Source organism: Peromyscus californicus, unplaced genomic scaffold, assembly GCF_007827085.1.
Source record: "Peromyscus californicus insignis strain IS unplaced genomic scaffold, ASM782708v3 Scaffold_18__1_contigs__length_77618521, whole genome shotgun sequence".
NCBI classification, from domain to species: Eukaryota; Metazoa; Chordata; class Mammalia; order Rodentia; family Cricetidae; genus Peromyscus; species Peromyscus californicus.
The window spans coordinates 29,050,271-29,070,234 of NW_026294480.1; the positions used below are offsets into that span (position 1 = coordinate 29,050,271).

The window sequence follows — 19,964 nt, forward strand, 5'->3', positions numbered from 1 at the left end:
TTATGGATATCTAGGTTGTTTTCACTTCCTAGCCATTGTGAATAGAGCAGCAGTGAACACAGATGAGCAGGCACCTCTGTGGTACACTACAGATTCCCTTGGATAAATGCTCAGGAGTGGAGTAGCTGGATCACAGGGTATATCTATTTCTAGCCTTTTGAAGAACTTCCACACTGATTTACATTGTGGCTACACCAATTCACATTCTACCAATAATAATTAAGGATCCTCTTTCAACACATCCTCACAGCATGTGTTCTCATTTGTTTTGTAAGATAAAATTTCAAACAATTTTAACTTGAATATGTCTGATTGATAAGATATTGAACACTTAAAATATTCCTTAGCCATTCATATTTCTTCTTTTGAGAACTATATTGTCTAGTTTTTGTCAACATTTTGTCAAAAGTCCTGTGGATATCTACTACCAAAAAGTTTCATAAAATATATACATATGCACACACATATAAAGAGTTTAAATGGAGTTACCCTATAATAGGGCAACAATATCCCAAAAGATAATATAAACTAATAAACAGCTTAGTATCAATCTCTTTTGGAGTTGCTGGCCAGTGAGGTCCCACATACCCCCAACATTTGCCAATGCTCCTGGTTACCCTACAGAACTTGACAGTAAGACCCTATTGTAGAAGACACCATATGCTTGAGTCATAGAACACATAGAAAACAAGCTGGAACTTGCCTGGAAGTTTCATCCATAATGATTGGCCTTTGTGGTGCTAGAAGGGGCTATTCATGCTACCAGAGGAAAAGTAATCATTAATCTTACTGAGCTATGAGTGCTGCAAGCTACAATCATGACTGGCAAGACAAGGCAAGTCCACTAGTACAATAAAGGCATGGATGTAATGGGAGGAATCAATCACTTTCTGATTGTACTTAAGACCCACTCCACAAGATGGGCCTAATACCTGATAGTATTACTAACCCAAGAAACTAGCCCAAGAACCTGTGGCTAGATAGACAGATTATAGGCTCCAGGAGAGAATATACTACTACTATTATTTTATTAAATGAACATATAATTAAACTTACTCCTGATGTGTTTTTGTTATATCCATAAATTAATGCCTCTCTCAACCATCAGAGAAGCATCTATTTGTGGTAGACGGTGATTAACACAGAGACCCACACCTGGTCAGGCATAGAGAATAAGAGACTCTAGAATGGAGTATCTGCATCACATTCCTTCCTTCCAAAACTCATAGATTATTGTGGAAGAAAGAGTGGAAAGATGAAAGATTATCCATCGCCAGAGGTGGTAGAGAAGTATAAAAAAACAGTGGTTTCTACATGTAGCAGAACAGATATACATATGAAACCACAGCAGTTAAGACAGCAGGCACAAGACATGCATGCTCAAGGTGGACAAAATGCCAGCATCAAGTGGGGATGTGAACATGAAATTCTGGCCCTAAGCTAAAGAGCTATTGACAGTTGACAGCTGCTGGAAGGGGAGTCAGTTTTCTTTAAGGGTGTGTCCCCTGATAGGTCAACCACGCTCTAGTTGATGGTCACACACCCTAGAGTATATTAACAGCACAAACTGTACTTGATAGGCTTGAGAGAGAGAGAGAATGGCCACAGTAGCTTGGGGCTGGCCATATGCTGGCTTGATGCCCTCCATCAAGATAGCTAGATTCCTCACACAGTGTCCCAAGACTTCCATCAAACAAAGGCTGTTAATTCTTCAAGTCTAGACTAGGCTAGACTAGGCTTGTACCACACTTACCACATTCTACTAGATAAATAAATTTGCAGTGTCAGCCACATCAAAGGGAGTGAGAAATAAACGCCATCTCTTAAATGAATGAAAGTACAGAATTTGTTACCACCTTTAATATACTGTGGTTCTAAATTATTTATATTCTTTCCATGTGCAAAGTATATCATCCTTTCCCAAGATCCTCAAAAGCTTCATCCTCTGATGACATCTGACCAGGCTTAAAAGCCAGTATTTCATCATTAGAATCAGGTGCAGATCTGAATGCAGCTCCAAAATTAACATTCCCTGAGTATAGTCACTATGCATGAGTCACCAACCGACTTCTGAACTAAAAAGGCAAGCTATGTACCTTCCCAAAGTTCAGCACAGGACGAAGGCACAAGTGAAAATGAACAGTAGTACACATTCACATTCACAAAGTGATGGAAGAGCAGTCCAGAACAGTCACTGGTCCATAGTAATTTTTAAATCTACTTGGACAAAGGATGTAATGCTAATGCTGTGATGCTGGTATTTCTAGATTAGAGCCAATTTCTTCACTCCCATTTCACTCTTTGGCTCGTGTTTATGTTGTTCTCAGTGGCTTTTGTTTCTACCCTCTTTTTTAAATTTATTTTTATTTCATGTGCATTGGTGTATTGCCTGCATATTTATCTGTGTGGGGGTATTGAATCCCCTAGAACTGGAGTTACAGACAGTTGTGGGCTGTCATGTGGGTGCTGGGAATTGAACCCGAGTCCTCTGGAAGAACAGTGTGTGCTCTTAACTGCTGAGTTATCTCTCCAGCCCCTTGTTTCTACCCTCTTTATCTTGTTTTTAGGCTCACTCACCCATCACCAAAACACCCCTCACAAAGAAAACCCCCCTCCTCTTCCATAAAACAGGGCCCACTTTTCTGCTTCTGTAGCTGAGTAGATGTACTTGCCTGGTTGTTGCTTATGTAAAGTTCTGTTTTATCTTGTACTGCTACACTATGTCTTGCTCACACTTTTAAAAAAGGTTCATTTATTTTATTATTATGTGTGTGTCTGCCTATGTGTATGTGCCACCTGTGTGCCTAGTACCTGAGGTCAGAAGAGGGTGACAGATCCCCTGGAACCAGAATTACACAGGTTGTGAACCACCATGTGAGTACTGGGAACTGAACTTGGGTTCACTACAAGAATGACAAATATTCTTAACTGCTGAGCCATCTCTATGTTTCCCTTTGCTATCTCTTTCAGTCCGGGATAGTGGTGCTCTTGTTAAAACTTCTCTTTTGCATGTTTTTTTCACATTAAGTTCTTAATTCACTTCATTAAGTGGAAATCATAGGCATAAATACCCTCGATACAACTGTCTTTTTAAAAAACTGCATGCGAAGCCGGTCGGTGGTGGCGCACGCCTTTAATCCCAGCACTCGGGAGGCCGAGCCAGGCGGATCTCTGTGAGTTCGAGGCCAGCCTGCTCTCCAAAGCGAGTTCCAAGAAAGGCGCAAAGCTACACAGAGAAACCCTGTCTCGAAAAACCAAAAAAAAAAAAAAGAACAAAAACAAAAAAACTGCACGTCAGGGTACTGTGGAGAAATGTTTTGAAGTTTTTGAATCTAACATTCTTAAGACCTCTGAGGGTTTTTTTGTTTGTTTGTTTTTTTGTTTTTTGGGGTTTTTTTTGGTTTTTCGAGACAGGGTTTCTCTGTGTAGCTTTGCGCCTCTCCTGGAACTCACTTGGTATCCCAGGCTGGCCTCGAACTCACAGAGATCCGCCTGTCTCTGCCTCCCGAGTGCTGGGATTAAAGGCGTGCGCCACCACCGCCCGGTGACCTGTGAAGTTTTAACAAAGGGGTATATACCACAAACCAATGTTGATCTTTATGGGGAACTCTGAGTGTGGCCTTTGCTTGGCGACCAGTCCCTTTGCCTCCTTAAATAAACGTAGCCTTGTTTCTATCTAGTGGATCCAGTGAATCCATGGGTTGAAACCTTTCCTCTTTATTCTGTTTCTAAAAGGAGGAATTTTCTCCTGCAGCTGGCTTCTGTCCTCCCCTCCTTTAGCAAGAGCCACTCAAAGAAGCCAAGTTTCACTTTGAGTGTTTCCACCGAACATTTCCTTAGCCAGATCTATACATGCGCTAATAAGTTGCCATAGTCAACAGTGTGGTCAAAGAACTCAGCATTGCAGAGTAGGAATTTTGCCTCCTCTGACTTCTAATAGCAAGTCCTCATTACTTTCTCAGCTTCCATGATGATCAGTCTCTGTCACTCTCAAGGCCTCAGACAAACTTATCCAAAGCTAGCTGCACATGGTCTACACTTTCATTTTCTATTTCAGTTACATTTGTTATGTAACAAACATCTCTAAAGCTCATTGGCTTAAGTGAAAACTGTGTTGTTTCTGACAATTCTGCAGTCTGCCTGGGTCAGTCATGAGTTTGCATTTACTAGAGGCTAATCCAGGACTGTTGGCTATGATGCCTTAGTTTTATTCCTCACAGCCAATATGAGCTTCCTTACACACACACACACACACACACACACACACACACACACACACACACACACACACCACTCTTTAAGATGTCTGGAGCATCTTACATATCATTTTCCCTGTGGTCTCCACAGCAAGGCATCTGGACCACTTTATAAAGTGGCTAAATCCTATGAGGGAACAAAGACAGAAGATGCTGACATCCTTAAAGCCTAAGCCTATGACTAGCACAGTATAACTTTTACTGTATTTATTGATCAAAGAGAGACTCGAGGTCAGCCCGGGACCAGGAGGAAAGGAAAATTGATGTTAACTTCTGATAAAAGGAGTGCCAAGAAGTAATTGATTAAACAACATCACTGTTTCTCCTAATTATTAGTTCAAAGGGGATTTTACTATAAATGGGAGGTCTTATTTAGTAAAATGGAGATAACCATAAATAGAATCTTGTCTCGGACAGCAACTAGAGTCAGTTGGGCTGCTTTTAAAAGCTACCCTGTATGTTCATATGTTCAGCCACACTCTCATTCACACACCACACACACACACACACACACACACACACACACACACACACACACACACACACACACGAGGACAGTGATTGTGTTAAATCACAGAAAAAGACTAAGTACTAACAAAGAGTTTGAAAACACTAAGATGTTGTGATAGCCTAGGACTCTTGGCTCTGTGAAATAGAACAAATGATCAAGGAAATATTTTTCTTGGCATTTTAATGGCTGATCTGCATAAACAACTTTGAAGCTGTGATTACTTAACAGGAGGCAAGACCTGCCTTCCAACATCACCAGGGTGTTTCTCTGTTTATGCAGAGCCTCTGACCATGTTGTAGAACTGAAGTATACTAATTATCTTCTCCATTTACCCCAAGAGCAACACATGTCTCTACAGGGCAGATCAAGAGACCCTTTCCTGCCTCTGTGGTTGATGCTTCACAAGACTCAGTGTCCGGCTTCTTTCCCTACCACTATAGGTCTTCACAGGGCTCCAAGTCTGAGTAGGCTCCAAGCTTACCTTGCAAAGGACTCAATGCCAATTCATTCCTGTGGGCAAGGACTTCAATAGGCAAAGTTTTCAAAAACCTTATTCACAAAGGGCAGTACAATGCATTTAGTAGTCAAAGAATCTAGGCAGGGATGCTTTGTTATGTGGATACTTCCTCAAATTCAAGGTCCAGATTTGATTATTTCTCACCACCCCCCATGCCAAGTTAGGTCAGTTAAGAAGAAACATGTGCATTTCAGCAAGGCGAGTTCTTCAGAAATAAGGGCTATGTACAACATCCACATAGATCATCATCTGAGGGGTCCTGCATATGAAATGCTAGTCTATCTACATCTCCTCACTTCCTTTGTCATTCCAGAGTCTCTGGAAATCTGAGTTCTACTTGTGCTATTTCACCCAATCCCTGTCAAATCAGTGGCCTGTTTGATTAAGTTAAATTAATTAATTTATCTAAATACTTTACTCCCTGCCTACGCTGACCAAGCGTGCTGTTTTCTTTCAGCATTCATTCTGGCTTACTCTTCAATTTGGGTTGTGCTAGATGTTTGACTTTAGTTCTTCTATAGTGTACTTTCCCTACTATTATTATACTTTTTAATGATTGACAGCTACTATGATTCCTAAACCTTTCTCCCAGGCCAAGAGGGGACCACATTTGTGCTCAATTATTACATACCTTATAGCTAACAAGTATTTTAAATTTCGTATTAATCCTTTCAGAGTTATGCACACTGTGCTTTAATCATATTTACCCCTTCCTCCAACTCTTCCCAGATCTCATCCCTCTTCCCTACCTACTAACTCAGTATCATTTTTTAAAATCTCTCAAGATCAGTTTATGCCACCCAAATATTTTTGAATGAGTGACCTTCCACTGGAGAGTGATTGACTTATCAGGAGCTACTCTTTGAGAAAACTGTCTCTCTCTCCCAGCAGCTCTCGATTGCTGGTATCTTTATGGTTATGGGAACCAACCCCTTCCTCCATGCTAGGATTTGGTTTAGCTTAGGCTTTCACAGATGGTGTGCATGCTGTTGCAACCACTGTGAATTCATATCTGAGGGATGAAATGGCATCAGCGATAATAAAAAACAACAGTGTAAAGAATGGTAGTAGAGAGTCTTAGTACAACATAGAGGTTTTGCTGCAAGTTTTCCCGGACCTGCATATATTGTCTCAGGGGCTGTGGCTTGGAAAAATACTTGTTAAGGAAGTAAAATTTCAGATCTAAATAGAACATGTGTATCTCATGCTTTTCCTCCCAAGGTTCAGGGATTATGCTGATAAGGACATAGAAAGAGTGTAAGAGCCAGGGGCAGTGGGTGACTACATGGGAGCAGTGCCTTCTGGCCACACTTACAAAAAAAAGTGACTCTACTGCCCACCCTCTGCCATGAGTCTGAGCTCATCAACAGCATTATTCCTCTGGCTTAGGGTAGCATGTCACCAGAGCAGGGCCACAACGAAGGATGAAGCAACTGAGCTCCTGCTTCCTCCCCTGTACCCTGCTGGGTGCTTTTGACTGGTTTGAATCCCACCTGCATCAGATGAGGTCAGGACAGTGACTTATGCTGAAGAGAAGACAGCATTAGCTAGAGATACCTTCCATGAACAACCTTCAACTAGCCTCACCCAGCAGATTCATCCCGTGAAGTTCCAGATCTGCTCATTTTACAGACCCTCAAGAAGTGCCCACCCACAGCCCATCCTCAGCTACGGACACTCTACCAGTGGGCAGCTCTCTGGTTAAATAATTGAAGATCTCCATGTTCTCAAACACCTTGCAAGTAGCTGGGAAAAAGTGAGGCAAAAGACAGGTTGCAATAGCTGTGTGGACAGAAGCGATACAAGGATGTCAAGCAGAGGTAAAGTAACTCCAGCCCAGAAATCCCTGAGAAAAAAATCCTCACTCTCCATCCCACTCCCGCCTTATTGCCCCCACAGTTAACATGTTCTGAGCGCTAACCCTGCGCCAAGCTGAACATCCTTTGCATAATATATTTTTAAATCTTCCAGTCCTGCATGAGAGGTATTATTACCTCCATTTGTTGATAGGACTGAGATTCAATGATGCCCAGAACGTCTTAATTTTTCATCAGCTGGTGAGGACTCGAGTTAGAATTCAGACCTGTGTTTTGACTGACTGAACTCTAAATAATAAGCTATGCACTATAAGCCTAAAGTCATTCTGCTAGGACCTATTGGGAAAATGGTAGACTGAGCAACCTTCTAGTCAGAAAGTCGTGTAGGAGGTCTCAGTTTCCTGTTGGTAAATAACATAAAATTTCCACCATCTGTGTATTTTTCCACTTAAGGAGGCATCATATTTAACCTGGGTCAAACGGCAGTTTACTCACAGCCCGAGGAAATTCTAGAAATTAACGACTACAGTTCGTCTGAGCTCAGCTCATAATTATGTAAGCTCATTTCTGAGCATACCAGTAACTTTCCACTTGAGTCTAGATAGGAAGTAGCCCTCCATCTCCTCCAACATGATGCATGTTATTTTTACAGGGTCAGTCAGAGGATGCAAAATGATAGCAAATGCCACAAAGCTTCTTCTTCCCATATTAACCCCAGACCCCCTTCATCTTTTAACCAAGATTTCCTAAAGAATTTAGACTTCACAGATGCTCGAGCTGGAGGTGTGCATTTTATTCACTGTGTTTCTCTAACATCTACTACAGTGCCTGATAATTTACAGGCACCCAGAAAGTATTTACTAGATGAGTTAATGGATATATTTATGGATAAATGAATGAAATTTGTACTTGAAATGTGAAGGAGCCAAGGCCCCACCCTCTGATAGGACATAACCTGGGAAAATTTTTCCAGAAGTGCAGTTGGAGTCCCCATGAGCCACCATGTCATCTTTTGTGTGGCTTACTCTGTTTTTTCCCTAAACAGCTTCCCTGCAACTGGATTTACTGACACAGCTACATCATGCTTCCAGGAGTAACCTCAACCTGACTAAGTCTTGAGCTAATCATGTTGGGGACAGACAGTGTATCAGAAACTTATGTCTCCCACCTTAAAGGGGCCTGTGACGGGTCAAAGTCCCCAAGGTAGGAATCCAAGAGCAAAAGCTTGGAAGCTTATACTAATAAAATGAAATTTTACAAGAGGGCCGGATAGAAATGTTTTCTCCCCCAAATGCTTAGAACAAGAGTCTAAATGATGGAGCAGGGGGTTATGACTGAGCCGTCCTAGCCTCCCTACCAGCTGAGGATTTGTTCCCAGAGAGTGAGATGATCTTTCCAGTGCTAAAATCACCCGACACCCCTGATTATGGCCACAGGCTCTGGAGAAACGAACAAGCAAGGAAACGTTGTCCCAGGCACTCCTGAGCCCCCAGGTCTCAGGCTGGTGTCCGAGAGCAACAGTCTTAGGCAGTTACAAGGAAAATTGCCTCTGCTGTTCATAACACTATCTGAAAGACGAGATCTGCGGTCTCCTGCCCTCCCTATACACATGTATAGTGGGTCTCAAGAAGGAATAGCAGAGATTTGGAGGATGCCACATAATTCGTTGTACTCAGGACCTATGTGCCTCTGGCATGGGATAGGAAGCAGGTGGGGATGGGGACCCAAGAGGGTTAGGTGGCCATGGAAGATTCTAGAAAATGGTGAGATGGTAACAGCTTCAGTATTCAGCCATCTTTTCAACTCACTCCGCCACAGTACATTACTCCGCAGGAGTCTCTGGAGACTTGGCCACTTCTGACTACACCCATAGTGTCTCTAACATTGTCAAATTGGGGTTAGTTTCGTAGTACTATTTGAGGATTCCGAAAAAGAGCCCCTTATGTCACAGATGTCTTACCACTGGAGGGACTCCTTTGTGCTGAGGAATTCTCCAGAAAACATTATCTGCAAGGCTTGTTTACAGGAGACACCCTGGGTCCGCTCTCCTCTTCCACTGCATCCGCCACCTGCCAGTAAACAGGGCTGGCTTTCACCCAGTAGTGCCCCACAGCAGACAGGCTTTTTCAGCTCTGTTGCCCAAAGAGTTGGCATGCCCTGTTTTTGCTGCCATTCTCGGAACAGTACAATTGATCTGTCAAGGTGAATCTCTCACTCACACTTTGTTTCTTCTCTTGGTCCCCTTCCCATCTGAGGGACACAGTGACCTTTGCCCTTTTTCCTTCCCGCTCTAAACTTTGTTCTGAAATGCATATGATCTCATAGGGATGGGGGCCAAACGTGAAAAACAAAGATGCAAAAAAACAAAACCTTTTCCTGAGACTCTTTCTTCTCCTTTAAACACACCACAGATTTAGTAATTGGGGAGAGGTAAGGTGTGGGTGTTGTGTTCTTTGATATATCTGCTTCCCTTCAAATATTTCCATTGCAGCATTTACCTGTTCGTTAGGTTGTAAATGCTTATCAATGGTTACTATGTGGCCCTTCCTAGACAAACAGAAAAGAAAGCATTTTTGTAACAAGTTAAGGTCAAATTATAGGGTTCTGAACAGCAGTCAAGTGGGGAAAACAGTCTTTAAACCAGAGAGATATTCCCAGTGTGATGAGGAACAGGTTTTGCTAAGGGTTTGGGTGCAGTTTTGGTCGGTCCCTCTGTCCCTTCAGCTGTCAGAGCGGTCATTCTTGTTCAGAATTATTGCTATTATTACAGGCATTTATTCATAAGCATATAATACATGTACAGGGCACAGACATAAAAGGATTCAACGGGTGAATGAATAGAAGGTGCCCTCCCATCTGTTCCCTGCTCGCTGGCCACATCCCGTTCCTCCCTGCAGGATGTATTGCAAGGGAAGATATATTTCCTAACTGCCATCCTTCCAGAAATGTCTATGTCTTTTCAAAAGTAGAGAGGGAGTCATTTGAAGGTAGGGTTTTTTTGGCTGTTGTTGTTATTTCTTTGTTTATTTTTCAAAGATGTCTAACACTCACATGAATCCAAAATTAACAAACTTAAAAGGTAAGCTTGCTACCTTCTCCACAGTTCCTGCTCCACCCACCAGCTCATCCCCACACTCCACTAGGTCACCACTGATTTAGGCTCTTGTGAATCATTGCAGGGTTATTAAAGGCACATGACATCAAAAACAGCTTCTATTTTTTCCTCCCAAAGCAGATATTCAGTTTAAGACTCCATAAACATAACAGGAGGGATTATTTGTAAAATAATGGAATTATCCATATGCAGTCTTTGAAGCAATTAACTAACTTTGCAGTTTGTTGTTGTATACAGCAGACAACACACAGTTCAATTTATCCACAGGACTTCAGGATATTGAGAGCCCTTTAAAAGGGATTCCCCCTTTTAAAGTACCTAAAAATGAATATCACCTGAATTTCTATGAGCCTGGATAGAAGCCCAAATAATCAGAATAGCCACCAATGGAACATACAAGGAGTTACGCTACACAGCATAACACAGCAGGTGCTTCCTGTGATATAGGTCAGCCTGTGATATGCTGGGAACAGGGCAATTTGTCACCTACATTTACTCTAAGATTTTTCCCACCACAAGGTAGACTTTCTAGACAACTGTGACTTTGGATGGGAAAAGGGAACTACACTGAGCCCTGTAGTTTTGAGGGTACCCCATAGCATGTTGGGAGGTCACCCTGGAGAAGCACGTGTTCCTTGTAAGCTCAGGATTCCAGCTGTGTCCAAGCTGTTTTTGTTCCTGCTGTTTCTTGTTCTCTGTATGTGGCCTGATTTTAAATTCCTGGCCTCCCCTTAAAGTCTAATTCAAGAATTCCCTGAAACAGCTCAGATCTCCTATTTGAATGGATTTCTTCCTCACCTGGCCACTTAACACTTCTATAACGCTATCACACTCTGCCTAAGGTTGTCTTCTGGCTCTGGTTGTAAATACATTTACCTTTCCATAAGACTGTAAAGCCATTGGTGAGCTTGGTTATTTATCTCTGAAGTTCTTCCCATAACTTAGCAGAGAGCCAAGCATAAAGTGGGATCTCAAGAAATAATTCGACGACAGGATCGATTATTTGGTGTAATCTTTATCCTTAGTGAAACTGGGTGATTTGGGGTGTTGGGGGAGAGGAGAAGTGATAGAAAAAATTCTTTTAGTAAGTACCCCAAACCCCAATAACAAGCTTTCCATATGGACAATGTAGTGGTTAAGAACTCCATTTTAGGGAGTGGAGAGATGGCTCAGTGGTTAAAATCATTTATTGTTCTTCCAGAGGACAAAAGTTTGGTTCCCAGCACCTATGTAACTCCAGCTCTAGGGTATCCAGCACGTTCTTTTAGCCTCTATGGACAATGCATACATATACACATACACATGTACATCATATTCACATACATAATTTACAAGGACAAACACACATTGAAAAAAGAAAAAGAAAGGAAGAAAAAAGAAAGAAAGAAAGAAAGGAAGGGAGAGAGAAAGAAAGTAAGAAAGCAAAAGAAAGAAAGAAGTCCATTTTTGGCCTTTATGTGACCTGGACTCAAATCCAAGAGCTGATCTTGTAATCCTTAGATCTCAAGCAAGCCATTGACCCTTCTAAACTCCATTTTCTCAAATGTAAAGCAAGGCTGAAGATAATACCTTGTACCTTACAGAGAACTCAATAAAGTGCTGTCATCTCCTCTAGTTTTTATTGGGGTGGTGGCTGTTGCTGTCACCTGTGTGGTTACAAAACTTTGACACTAAGGGCCCAAACCAGGAACTCTTTGAATCAAAGTTCAGAGCATTCCTACTCCTGAGCTGCTATCTGTTTGAAAGTAGGGAAATTCAAAAGCCACTAATGAAACCTTCATGAGCCCTAGAGCCTTACCAGGTAATCAGACTGAATAATGATGTTGACAGTTTTATCTAGTCTCTTTGCCAGTTCAGAAAATACTCTTTCTTCTAAGTGGACGCAGATACTAAGCATCAAGGGACACATGCTCTGGCTTGCTATTTAATACAACTGTACGTTGGTGTTCTTAAAATGCAACTTTAAAAAGCTGTCCAGTTATCTCATTATAATCTCAATAGCAATAAAGCTTAATTATTAGAAGAGGAAGTTTTTCAACTCAAAACAAGCAGAGGGAGCACTCAGAAACAGAAAGATGTGGAAAATTTATGGTTCCTAAGGCAAAGTTCATAGGCAGACTGCAGCTACCATAAAGCCTTGCTCATGTTCAGGAGGCAGGGAGTTAACAAGTAGAAACTGACTTCAGACTGCTGGAAATTTCCACTCTTTGCTTTGGTGTGGAAGGGGTGATACAGCGGCTGGGCGAGGAGTGCTCTCTCTGTGATTGCAAGGAGTGTGTGTGTGTGTGTGTGTGTGTGTGTGTGTGTGTGTGTGTGTGATGTCCCTTCACCATTCCTTTGTAATGCTGCCTCATGTTGTTTTCCTACAACTTCCTACAATCTTCCAGGGTTCTCTGGAGTCACCAGGAAGCCTTCTCCTGGCTTGTTTATTGTATAATCTGTGTCCTACTGTGCATGGCCCCATTCCTCTATCTGACCTATTAATATTCCATTGCAAAAGCAATACTAATGATAATTGCTAAGGAAAGAGCTGTTTAGAAAAGTCTAACAAATATATTGACTTACGTAAACAAAATAAATATTAATGCAGGTAATTAGAAAGAAGTTCAAAGCCTTAGGGACCCCAAAGCAGCACTTGAGCTAACCCCCTCATTTTATTGTGATGAAGGAACTGAGGAGTTGCAGAACTAATTAGAAAACATGGCTTTAGTCTAAGATCTTGTAGTCAGTCACATAATAGACGTGGCTACACGCTACAGTAATGGCCTTCAAAGTAAGTAACTGAGGGACCCCTCTTCCTTAAGTTATCATGTTTAGGAAATGAAAATACCAATATGGCATTTTAAGTTCTATTTGTGAACCAGCCTCACTAAAACTAACGTTGCATATTTCTGTGCAAACATGGACAAAATGAGTTGACATGCCTCACTGTGTGTCTGCCTTTTCCCCTAGGACATTGCAGACTCTGAGAGGGTCACCACCGAATCACATTTGTGTGCTTATCACAGAGAATAGGAGAGCTATGCATCTAGGGATTGCAACAGTCTGTTCAAGGACTAATGGAAGCACCAGTTTGAGACAAAACTGTAAAAAAGGAAGTTTTTCCAAAGGGAGGAGAATGGCACAAGAATAGAATCCAGATGATGAATTCTTGCTCTGCTGGGGCTGCCATCTTGGTTGGTCTTTGGAGATTTTGTGAAGTGTCATATTTTTCTACTATTTTTCCATGGGCAGCTATGAATCATCTAGACCTTTCTGTGTTACTTTACTAATGGGGCTCCCTGAAGTTGAGTAGATGGGAGGAGGTAGTTCCAGGGCCATCCTTGTAGCACATCCAGGACAGTTCCAGAGCAGAAGCACATGGCAGCCAGTGTAATCTGCATGGTCTTGAGCGAACATTCCAGATTCTGTCTGAAGCCATCACCAGCTTGCCTCCATATCTGGTCAGGATGCTTAGTTGTGTTATAAGAAATGATTGCTGTTGTGGTTTGGCAATGAAGCATCCCCTTAAAAGTTGAATTGTTAGCCGGGCGGTGGTGGCGCACGCCTTTAATCCCAGCACTCGGGAGGCAGAGGCAGGCGGATCTCTGTGAGTTCGAAGCCAGCCTGGGCTACCAAGTGAGTTCCAGGAAAGGCGCAAAGCTACACAGAGAAACCCTGTTTCGAAAAACCAAAACCACTTTTCTGTGGTACATAGATTTCTTCCATTTTGCCTCCAGCAATGAAGGTTAACATAACTGTGATCTGGAATTGCAAATGAATGCACAATTTGTCTTTTCAAGACCTTCCCAGATCTCTTACCAAACAAGGGAACACCCACCACCACCATCACCACCTCCAAGGTACCTCAAATCCCTCCCATTACAGACTCACTTTCTAAAATTAAGTTTATCCCAAATATTTAGAAGAAAACCAAACTGAGCAAACCTTATTGATCCACTCAACTACAAAGTCTACAAGTGACCAGACCAGAGATTCAAATGATGTTCTCAGGTCTCTATCTCTGCTTCAGTCTAGACTGATTTCATCTTTTGTCCTATCCCAATAAACTTGGGCTTTCTCTCTGTGGGAGGGCAACTGGCATTGACAGAACAAGTTAATGACCTGGAAGGAAGTGATTCTACATCTGCTTGTAGATAGAGTTTTTCATCAGGACTGCTGGCTCCCCAGTAACCACACAGAGACTTAATATAAATTGTAAATGCTTGGCCAATAGCTTAGGCTTGTTACTAACTAGCTCTTACAACTTAAAATAACCCATATTTCTTATCTATGCTCTACCATATGGCAGTACCTTTTTTCAGCATGGCATGTTCATCTTGTTTCTCTCAGTGCCAGGAGGAAGTGTCTCCTGACTCCACCTTTCTTCTTCTCAGAGTTCTCTCTGCATAAAAATCCTGCCTAGCTATTGGCCAGTCAGCTCTTTATTAACAATGAGAGCAATAAATATTCTCAGTGTACAAAAAGATTGTTCCACAGCATCTATTTTCTTCCTCAAAACCCCAGGGAAGGGCTCAAATACTTCTGTTTTGCACCAGACACCCAGTCTATGAAGCAACTCTTACACCAAGTCCACAAAATACTAGGATGTCAACTCACTTTTGTGGTTGTGGATAGGCTTTAGGATCCATCAAATTCACAGCATTAAACAGATAGCATGCACTCAGCTGAAGAATTTTAAGAGGGTACAATAATGAGAGCACATACAATGGTCTGGTGGAGATCAAGGAAGCCAACCACGGAGCACTAAGACCAACAAGAACAGGAATTCAGAAGGGCCAGTGATACAAGTGATTCCTAGAAAGACAAGAGGTAGCCAAACAGAAAGCCCTCTTGATAGAAGCCACGCCTTTCAGTAGAACACAGCCAACTGTCTCCCAAACAACAGAGCAGTCACCCTTGAGAAATATTCCTAACTGATTCTGTTTCTCCAATCACTGACCCAATAGCTGAATCCAAGTGAAAGCCAGAGGGTATGGGACACCATATCTCATCTACATAGACCAGGTAGACAGAGAAAGGATCTCAAAAAACAAGTAGAGAATATATATAATAAAAGGTGAGACTGCAATTCCCAATATGGTCAACCACTAGGAAGAGATGCTTTGCAAAGACAAAGCAGGTTGCTACCCCTATGACAAAAGAACAAAGTGATGTAGAGCAGTTTAGCCTAGCAAATGTCCATTACAAACACCTAGGGGAGGAACTTGTGCCTAGGGGACATGCTTAGTAATTCATATGGCCCAGGTAAAGGTTTTGATGTTCATATTACAGTCAAAGCTGAAGTCCCTTACCTAAAAACCCAGTTCTGTGGCCAATATTCTTCCCCTCAGAGCCCTCTAACGTCTCCTTCCTCTTGACATCTGCAGCAACATTCCTCTAGGCACTGCCCTTTGCTCCATTACACTCCTTGTCTTCCCTTGTCATATATGCTTGAGTTCTTCAACTAGATTTAAGACTGGAAGCCAGCCTAGAGATTTATATTAAATAGCTGTTCAGCAAAAGTCTGGTGACGAAGCACTGCGGACTCTAGATACACGAAGAGTGACTTAAATATCAAACATAAAGTAGATCTTTTTGCAACTAGTAAAATAGTATGGTTAAAACAACAGCAATGGCCTAGCTTGAGCAATGGCCTTAGCCACAATCACCTGTATGTCACCACAGCCTGATAATCTCTTCAGATCTTAGGGTTGCCTCAGTGGCTTACCAACCTCAGAGATGTTGGTATTTGGGGCAGCACAATTCTTTTCTTATAAGGAGGCTGCCTTGGCTTTTGGGTGTTTGGCAGTGTTCCTGGGTAGAGAGGTGCAGTATATTCCACATTCTCTTCATGTACAACAACCAAAAATGTCTCCACACATTACCAAATATTTCCTGGGAAACAACCACACCTCCTGTCTAATGGTGAGGACCACTAAGTCAGATGACCTCTGTGCCAGTTGAAACACGGTTTGGCTTTGTGTTTCAAAGACTGAAAAGAACAAGGACTAATAATAGAATTTTTTCCTTTATCAAAACCAGTACTGGTAAGGCAGCTAGTCTTCGACAAGCTGTCAAGGTCCCAGACTTCTTTTGTTATGTTGCCAGCCATTGAGTATTGTCTTATTCTGCCATAATACCCACATCTCAATGGGCAGATGTTAGAAATGAAATGGGGTGAGGAGGACCATGATGCTTTCTTATTGTAGTCTGTATGTTTCGTGTGTAATTATTCTCACCTCACTGGCCAGTGTTTTAACACATGAGCATAGCTAGCTGAAAGGAAATTAGGAATGCAGTCTTTCACATAGAGTGTCATGGACTCAACCACATTAATTTAGCATCTTTGGTCTGATTGTTGTTTTTCTTTTTAAGGTTCTTGTTTGGTAGGGGATAGGCTTGAGGAATATGTACTTCGCTGACTTGGGGAGGTGGGTAGCACAATCCATTTCCCTCTGTGTTCTTTCATTTCTTTGGGCCGCCAGAGCCCACAAGGTCCATCTATCTGTGTCACAGAATTACACAGCCTTGCAGATATGCTCTAAAAGTGAAGAGGTAACTGAGTTCAGATTGAGAAAGAATTCTAAAGGTCATACTCCTGTTGATTATGGACAGAAATATGTCATTGTTGAGGGCAAAGCCTGAAGCTTTGACTAAAATGGTTTGTGTGAAAAGAGAGCTATAAGAGATTTGAAGATCAAAGTAAGGCCCTCCAAAGTGTCAGGAATTCTACCCAAACTGGGTGACTTGTGAGACAATGGAGGCAATGGTCAGGGCAAAGGAAGAATAAAGATTTTCTTTTTTTTTTTTACAGTCTTATTGTGGTAAAACTGGCTTTGCCTCTGGAGTTGTTCATTTATTAATTTACTTACAAATAATTTTATTAATAAATTGGTTATTCTGTCTTTTTTCTTCAAGACTGGGATTGTAATACAGTAGACTGTTGTCCTTCTGTGAACTGATAATAGCCTGACAGAAAAACATGCCCAGAACCTTATACTTCATAGTACTTATTATAGCTGTTGTTAATTATTTACATGACTACTTAATTATGTAATGTGTAATTATTATTATACTACATAATTATATCATTATATAATTACATAGGTAGTGTCATTTTCTCCCGGTATGATGTTTATTTTAAAAATGTGCTAAATTGAATGTGTTTGCTTTCTAGCCAATAATACTGAGAAAGATGACATAGAGTTTTTCTGCTACACAACAAATGGTCATCAAACTTCTATGAGTCTTAATGAGGCTATGGCTATGGTTATCACATGTTTAAAATATTTTATTGTGAAGTACCATGAGCACATAGATGCTGTGGGATGTTCTGTATGTTAAATGTGTTGCTCTGATTGGTTAACAAATAAAACACTGATTGGCCAGTAGCCAGACAGGAAGTATAGGTGGGACAAGGAGAGAGGAGAATTCTGGGAAGTGGAAGGCTAAGTCACAGAGACGCTGCCAGCCACCACCATGAGAAGATGTTAAGATATCAGTAAGCCACGAGCCACGTGGCAACTTATAGATTAATAGAAATGGGTCAATTTAAGATATAAGAACAGCTAGCAAGGAGCCTGAGCCATTAGGCCAAACAGTTTAAGTAATATAAGTCTCTATGTGTTTACTTGGTTGGGTCTGAGCAGCTGCAGGACTGGTGGGTGAGAGAGATTTGTCCTGACTGTGGGCCAGGCAGGACCAGGACAACTCTAGCTACACATAGAAAATACACAAATACATAACTAGCATATGTGAGTTAACCACAACATGAACAACCATCTGTCCATCTAGGGCAAAAACTGAATACACCATCCCCACAGTCCTCTTCATGTCTACCCAGTCACCTTCCATTGTTTCTTAGAACATCAGCACTGAACTGGCATAAGAGAGTTAGTTTTATCTCTTTTGATATGTCATATCTTTTGATAGTCATATCTTTTCTTTCTTTCTTCCTTCCTTTATTTGTTTTTACGTATATAGGTGTTTTGCCTGAATGCATGTCTGTGCACCACATGTGTTCAGTGTCCATGGAAACCAGAAGGGGATATCGACTCTCTTGAAACTGGAGTAATAGACAGTTGTGAGCCACCATGTGAGAACTGGATTTAAACCAGAGTGGTCCTCTGAAAGAGCAGTCAGTTCTCTTCGTCTCTGAGCCATCACTTGATCCCTAAATCTTTTCTTAAGGTAACTATTTTTAGTTTTACATTTTAGCAAAAATTGTTATCTGGGTATATTATTTTAGTCAGTAAGAGATGTTTGGAATAGGAGCCACTTTAGAATTCAATCAGTAAAGAGCAGTTCTGATCTGAGATGTTTTACTTTTAAGGCAGAGAAGAGGAAAGGGATGGAAAAATCAACCAGCAGTTAATAAATCTCCTTGAACTTGACATATGTCACTTTCTGATTTATTCCATTAGCAAAAGCAAGCTTTTATTAATGACTGCATTTGCTGTTCATCCTGTGTATGTGTTGGGGGGAACCATTAATCTTCACAACAATGAAGATTATTAAAAATATCACTTTCAAATGAGGATCAATACAAAGTTATAATCTGAAAAGCAAAGGGAAAGAGAAGTAACTCACTGTAGACAGAATCAATCTATTTTTGAATAATCTTTGATAAAAGAAAATCCAACGAAAAATTAAGCACATGACTCAGACAGGTCGGTATCTCATACAGTCCATATAAGAACAGTGACAGCTATCGGAAACATCTACAATGCATAGGCTTTCCAATGAATTCTTTGATCTCCAGGAAAGTTGGACGAATTATGAGGATACCACCCAGATAAAAGAACCATAGTCAAACCCCTGCTTTGTATCAAAAGCCTTTACTCATTACCTATATTTCCAGTGTCTCTTTGGTCCATAATCCTGCCCTTTACATGAGAAGATAAATTCTCCTCCACCTTCCCACACGTGTCATCCATGATGCAGTTTCAGAAATTTCATGGCATCTGATCTGTGAGGATGACATTCATCCTGTTTGAGACTGGGGGGACTGGAGAACGAGTTAATTTCTTCTGACAACTCTTGGCCATAGCATTTCTTTATTTGAACGGCCCCTTCTTAACCTCTTGTAAGTCTGTTTCCTTGAATCCTTTATTTCTCTTTGGAGGCATTTCCACCTAAATTTCGGTGACTCAGACTTCTTGAAATGGAGGCAAGACACTTAAGTTTTGTTTGATCCAGAGAATTTATTCTTCAGGAACACAAGCCCGACACCTTCTGGAAGGCAGAAGACTATTACATTCCCTCAAAGTCCCTTTGTTCAGTACTGAGGAAGCAAGATGCCTGTTAGAAACAGTATGGCATGTTCTGGGAACCTCATTCTAGAAGATTCCTGGCCTGAGTGATATTCATGAATAAATGAAATAGTGTGGAAAATTTTTTTATAACTCTACTCCTATAGGATGTTATATCCAGTATTTTATTTTATTATAAAAATATAATCAACTAGTCATTGCAGAACTGGTGATGTCAACAGTAAGAGTTAGGGATATTAAATCATATTATAGTTATCAAATATCACATTTACATTTGTTTATATTTGTCAATGCTTTGAAATTCTCATAGAAGTGCTGCCACATCTTATTTTTATTTTATTTTATTTTTGGTTTTTCAAGACAGGGTTTCTCTGTGTAGCTTTGCACCTTTCCTGGATCTCACTCTGTAGCCCAGGCTGGCCTCGAACTCACAGAGATCCACCAGGCTCTGCCTCCCAAGTGCTGGGATTAAAGGCATGTGTCACCACCACTTG

General features: G+C 41.2%; 1 long non-coding RNA gene across 1 annotated transcript in view; it reads left to right on the forward strand.

The window, feature by feature from the left end:
• Positions 1-19,730, forward strand: part of LOC128113222 (uncharacterized) — a 30,736-nt gene extending 11,006 nt beyond the window's left edge. The window contains exons 3-4 of the long non-coding RNA XR_008219380.1: positions 18,182-18,388; positions 19,323-19,730. This is a non-coding gene — a long non-coding RNA (uncharacterized LOC128113222). The remainder of the gene's footprint in view (positions 1-18,181; positions 18,389-19,322) is intronic.
• Positions 19,731-19,964: the final 234 nt, after the last annotated feature.